This window comes from Dermacentor variabilis, chromosome 2 (assembly GCF_050947875.1).
Source record: "Dermacentor variabilis isolate Ectoservices chromosome 2, ASM5094787v1, whole genome shotgun sequence".
Lineage (NCBI taxonomy): Eukaryota > Metazoa > Arthropoda > Arachnida > Ixodida > Ixodidae > Dermacentor > Dermacentor variabilis.
In genome coordinates, this window is record NC_134569.1 from 129,470,565 (window position 1) to 129,475,655 (window position 5,091).

Consider the following 5,091-nt stretch of genomic DNA (forward strand, 5'->3'; position numbering starts at 1 on the left):
TTTAATTTCTCTTTTTGTGAATTTTAAGTAGGGCAAAGCGTGGAAAGTGGTTGTCATTGAGCGTCTGTCGATTACCTCCGCTCGTCCTTGCCACTCGCTCAGCCATATCAGAAGTCGGATCCCGCTTGATCATCTGCTTCGGTTGTCGTCGCAACTACGAAGATGGGAAATATAAGATAGAGACGCTTGATCCGGCGTGCAACGAACGGAAGAGCGGAAGACGCAGGAAACCAGGGCCGCTATCTTGCACACGTTCGAAAAGTCGACGTTCGATTTCGCCTCGCCCGATTGTCCAGGCTGCGCCGATATCGCGGCCTAGGCCAATCTAGTCCAATCGCGTGAGGCGAAATCGAACGTCGGCTTTTCGAACGTGTACAAGATAGCGGTCCAGGTCAACCAAGCACTAGACGAAGATGTCTGAAGCGAGGCATCACGTGTGTTGCACGGCTCTGTGGCGTTCTAATACCGGGAATACCAGTTGAGCTGTTTTCAAGGTTTCCTCATGACAGCAGGTGAGCACAAGTATTTCACTCTATTTCATGAGCAAGTATTCATATTGCATGAGTAAACCAGTTTTGTGCCATTCTGTGTGCACAGACGTACGAGCAGTATCGCTCGACCTTTTCGTCGTCAAGGCAGTCTATCAGCTGTCGGTGAAATACTTGTACTGAACGGCTTGAGTACGAGTTTGTTGGGCAATACATTTTGGGAACTCTTCGTCGAGACATACAGCCAAACCTAAAGTAAAGAAAGAAAAGGCAGAGCCGTGACGTTCCATCGAGTTTCAAGAGCAATGACGGCGAAAGGATGCACGAGCATAATTGCTTGTTGCGTTTTGATGCATCATTACTAAGATATCGTACTGAAGAGGCTCAAAGCTCTCTATTTTATGTGAATTTTGGAACCTAGATGGTACCATACGCTCAGTTACCTTGTTTTAGGCTCAGCTTCGGTGTGTGCAAGTTTTTGAGCACCTGTATTATAGACGATGCTCAATGCTATCTGTTTTGCAGGCAAAATGCATTTATTAATACCAGTAATAGAAGTCTAAAGCTTCTATGCTGATTAAGTCCGAACTGGTAATCCCGCTTGCAATGAAGAGTGCTATGAAGTTTTTTTAAAGAATGGTTAGTTCCTTGCGTTGCTGTTGTTTCAAAATAGTGTCGCAATACTCGCCGTGCTTTTCTGTATATATGAATATGACGCAAAGTATGATGACCGGCAGATTATATGAGCTTGTAAGCGCTATAGAAATATACTTCCTCATTCCACATGCAGTTCAAATAATGACAGCAATTATACGCTACTTCCTGTTCATGCATATGCGTGTAGGCGGTTTAAAATTCTGGGGGTCCTTACTTCTCGTACTCTAAATGAAATACGTGCATTGTACTCTACCTTCTTTCTGTAAGGCACGAAATGTGTTACCGTCATAACATACGTGATAGTCGGAGTTCCCTGTGACCAGCACGTAATGGGTAATTATCGCATTGGTTTGCATCTTCTGGAATCAAAGTTTGCTCATTATGTACAAATTTCAGTTGTGAATGAACCTTGCTTCTGCAGAGAGACACTGTCGCACTGCGTAGAGGTACGTCTTTTTCCAGTACGGAATATGTGAAAAAACAGTTCAACTTTCATTTGCGTCGAGTCTTGGCTAACTGAGCAATCAGCGAGCTTTCGTTGATCCCCTTCACAACACGCCAATAAAATTAACATTTCCTGGCGCTAGGAAGTTCTTTTCTTTATGCTACCCCTCACTATATCTGTGGACTACTTAAACTGTAGTCCCAATTTTAGCCACAATTTAGGAATTTCAAAGCGACGACTTTCACGAATTAAATAGTTAACCTATATGTATAAGTTATATATAAAAACACAGGTAGTTATCGGCGGCTTGCTGTATAAATATTTTTTATTATAATTGCTTCGCACGGGTGTGTAGGAGCGCTGTCCCAGTGCTTTAAAAAATGAATGGAAGCCAGTGAGTGGACAGTGGGACTAGTTTCGGTATTGGCAATGAAGCGTCGACATGACACTTGTGGCCAAAGGAAAATTCAATAACTTCTGCATACTTGGCTTTATCTGTATATAATCAAACAATAAAGCGAAGTGACGCTATTATATGTAAAAATAAAATGTGGTATTGCCTATTTTCTTTTTCTACATCATTCTATATTTATTTGGTCGCCTAATTTGTCGCACCAACGGGCCCCGCTTTCGCTCTTGTCGCTTCTGTTGCCATTTTCTTCGTCTGCTCCTGCCGCTTTCCATGCACGTGCACGTTTTTTTCATACGCTGTGCAGTTCAAAACTTTCTGCGATTTCGAATGTTCCGGCAGTGTCGGAAGAACTGAGGAAAGGATACAAGGCTTGCAGCGTGGCTGTGGGATAGGGGCGAAATTTCTCCGTTTCCCAGCGGATGAGAGGTAAGCACACTTTGTCTGCAGTCTTTATGAAGAAACAAGCAATGTGCTTATCGCAACAGCTATAGGACGAAACGAAATATATTTAACGCTTGTTTTCAAGGGAATATCTTTCTTGATTTAGCGTGGCGTATTTTTTTCTTTTTTTTGCGGTGTTGGAAGAAACTTAGGTTACTTGGCCGATTGATGCTAGCTGATGCGCAGACGAAAATTTCGCTTCGGTATACGTTAGCGATTCCTCTCATTTTTCTCCACGAGTAGAAAACTTGCACTTTATATCTGCCGAAGGTATTTCAACGCTTGCTGCATAAGCTGATTACGCTGGAGAGCATATCGGTGACCCTTTTTCTTTGTAATTATTACATAACCACCTTTGGATGGTCATGAACACGGCAGAATTAAAAAAAAAAGTTAAGTAGCAATCACCGATTGCGTTCGAGTTATCTATGTGACGAGCTTCGCTTTACTTTTCAACATGTGCCTAGAATGGCAGAACCTTTTAGTCGCTTCTTCCTATTCTCAACCTTGCTTTCGCTTTGAAGTGTTCTTTAATCATGACCATGCGGTATTTTGCACATTTGTCAGATGTGACATATGGCGAAATGACGCTAAATGGGGAGTCCTGACAGGGCTCACAATGGAGCGGATGTATAACGGATACGTACGGCCTCTGCTCGGACCACTACAAAGGAAGGGACTACGCAGACCATGTCGGTGGTCAGCTGTGCCGACTGTTGGAGTGGAAAAGCAGTCCGTGATCGATGAAGTCAAGGAAAACAAGTTATTAGTGGTTGCCGATTTCTGCTTCGGTAATTCATTATTTTCGTACGAACAGCATTTTCGTAACGCTTGGCAACGGACGGTGCAAGTCGCATGAGCATGGCTAGCGCTGTCTTTTCCTCGTCGTTTGCTACGGCGCCGTTGATGTTGATCCATAAAGATGTTGATGCGCAAATATTTTCACAAACAACACTTATATTTGTTAATTTGAGCGTTTCCTTTCTGTTTGGCTGCTAGCTTGGCTCTAACCCTTAGTAGATCGCTCAATTTGTCAACTCTTTGCGACGCTTGTTTCCAGTTACCAATTTTGCACGAAACGTGCTGTACAATTAGGGAAAAACCACACGACGTAACGGATGACAGTCATATTGTTCATGGGTTGAATGGTTGTTGCAGGGTTTGATGATGGTCGCTGTTTTGTATTATCTTATTTTTCATCTCATCTAACCCATATCACGGCTACACGCATGGCTCTAAGGATTTGCTAGCATTTCGGCGAGCCGTCACTAAAATAAATAATGAAACAAAAGCAAAGTTAAACGCAACTGGCCTTTTCTCCTGCCCCAACTCGTTCCACGAGCCTACAGACCAACTAACTACGAACCGATTTACTTTCTAGTCCCTGGATCAGTCTAAACAAATGCGGTTGAACTAATGATGCTACAGCGATGCGCGTGGTCGTTGAATAGATGGTGACACCTGAAAGCGTCTCGAGCTAGTCGCGCGGGTGCAGAATGAATAAGAAAACTGGCCTTCACACTCCAGGAGATGCCGATAACTACCGCCATCCAAAAGGAGTGAAAAAGGCAGCAAAATGTTGGCCGCCGAATAGCTGTCAAGTCTCAAGATTGATTTAGTGGCATTTTAGGAATATGCGGGGAGTAGTGGCGTGGGCGAGGAGCGGGGGTGGAGAAGTATGCTGCTAAAGTTCGACTCCCCCCCCCCCCCCGGATAAGTGCCTGCGGCGAAGACAGTTCTTGCGGCCACCATGTCCTCCCTGAGGTTGCTTTGACACTTCATATCAGAAATTCTACCGGAGCAAAAATTAAGGTTTTAACTATTGGAAGTTACTTTTGCTCTTAGGGGTATTTTGGAGAAAGATCAAGCCAAAGTAAATAAAGTGCTGTATTGCCTAATCTTTAGCAAGGTGAATAAAACTTTCCGCGATCAAGAAACTGGTTCTAAGAACTGACGACTAGTATTGTCAGTCAGCTATTGAGAAACCAGCAGTGTTTAGCATTTTAGATGAATATATAGCAGAACTAAAACTAGCAACAATGCTTATTAAATTTTGCGAGCTTATTTCTACTTGAAATTCTGCAACCAAGTATAATCGTAACTGACCTGCATGAATTAAAGCTACTATTTTACGGAATCAGTTCCGTTTTTTTCTCACGTGCACCACAAATTTGAAAATAAACGGGCTTTTCATCGTTTCCATAAACGTTAGGCGACGTCATATGGCACGCATGTGTTGCCAATGAAATTCACCTTACAGTGGAACATGACACTCAAGCATAGACAGGGCGCTGCGCTTGTCTTGTGTACCTGTGTCTAGTATTACTTGACACAACGTGCAAAGTTGATGAAAATTTGCCAGCTATTCTGACACGATGTTCTGATGATGTTTCTGTCTTTACAAGCTCTACACTCCCGCAGTGAGGCCAAAAGCAGAAAATATAGCCACCAGAAACGGCAGGCGTCATCAACCGACTGAGAGATGATACACACAGGCATCGCAACTCAGCGAAGTTGAAGAGCTCCGAAAGATTATCACGAGGAAAGCACTAGAGAAGCTGATGTACAATGTGAGTCCAGAGTCCTACCAACTCTTGCATTGCCAGGTGAGACTCTACGCAAGAGGAACGAAGGGCATGGATAAATGT

General features: G+C 43.5%; 1 long non-coding RNA gene across 1 annotated transcript; it reads left to right on the forward strand.

The window, feature by feature from the left end:
* The first annotated feature begins 457 nt into the window (after positions 1-457).
* Positions 458-3,369, forward strand: LOC142570977 (uncharacterized). The gene is made up of 3 exons (XR_012825728.1): positions 458-512; positions 2,307-2,428; positions 3,011-3,369. It is a non-coding gene; the product is annotated as an uncharacterized LOC142570977 (long non-coding RNA).
* Positions 3,370-5,091: the final 1,722 nt, after the last annotated feature.